We start from the raw sequence: 1,386 nt of genomic DNA, 5'->3' as shown, positions 1-1,386 counted from the left end.
AAAATGAAAATAAATTTATGATGTTTCCATTTGTTTTTTTAAATAAAAATAAAAAAATGTTGAAAACAATTAAATCTGAAAAAACTTAAAATAAATAAGTTTTTTATTTTTTGTTTTTAAAAACAACAAACAATTTTTAAAAATTAAAACAAACCAACCCCATGATTTTGAGCCAATTTTTTACAAAAATGACAAAAAAATTTCTTTAAAATATGCAAATAAAAATGAGATCAATGAAAATGTAATAACTTTTTCAAGTGTTACATCAAAGTTTTCTTTTTTATAAAATAACTATAATACCCCAATCATTATATATATAAAAATAGAGCTTAAAGTTATGAGAGATTGTCACGTGTCTAATTTAAGTTTTTCATATTTTTGTGCTTTAAGATACCTTTTATATAATTCTATTTTTTAAAGTCAGGTTTGGAGTTAGGTTAGAAAAATTTTATTATTTTTAAAAAATATAAAATATATTATTTAGGTTTGAAATTAGGTATAGAATGAATTATTAATTTTTAGATGTATATAAAATTCTATTTTTACCAATTGAAATTCAAGTCTAGATATATGGCAAAATTTTAGATTCATAATATTTAGAATATTTGTATGTAGATATATATATATATATATATTGAGATTTAAATTTAAATTAATACATATCTATTTAAATTAAAAATTAAAAATTTGTTTTACTATTTAAAGCTATCCTCATAAATTTCAAAATTATAAATATAATTTTTTTTAATATATAAAATTTGACATAATATATTCATGCTTATTATAGCTAAACTCAACGCTTATAATTCCATATATATATATATATATATTAGATTAAAATTTATATTAATATCTATCTGTTTAAATATTTAAAAAATATTATAAAAGTAGGGCTTAAAGTTGTGAGAGAATGCTACGTGTTTAATTTTAGTTTGCCATATTTTTGTACTTCAAGATGACTTTTGTATGATTCTATGCTTCAGAATAAGGTTTGGAGTTAGGTTAGGAAAGTTTCATTATTTTTTAAAAAATATAAAATGTATTATTTAGGTTTGAAGTTAGGTGTAGAATGAATTATTAATTTTTAGATTATATAAAATTCTATTTTACCAATTCAAAATTCAAGTCTAAATATATGTTGAAATTTAGGTTCATAATATTACGGTATTTGTATGTAGATATATATATATATATATATTGAGATTTAAATTTAAATAATACATATCTATTTAAGTTAAAATTAAAATTTTTTTTTACTAGTTAAATCTATCCTCATAAAATTTCAAAAATTATAAATATGATTTTTATTAATATATAAAATTTGACATAATATACTCACAATTATTATAGCTAAACTCAATGCTTAAAATTCCATGTATATATACT

The sequence above is a fragment of the Prosopis cineraria genome, unplaced genomic scaffold (genome assembly GCF_029017545.1).
Source record: "Prosopis cineraria cultivar Desert tree isolate PC_DT_omini unplaced genomic scaffold, ASM2901754v1 PC3, whole genome shotgun sequence".
Lineage (NCBI taxonomy): Eukaryota > Viridiplantae > Streptophyta > Magnoliopsida > Fabales > Fabaceae > Prosopis > Prosopis cineraria.
The sequence above is the reverse complement of the archived record's forward strand: the minus strand, read 5'-3'. Positions refer to the sequence as shown.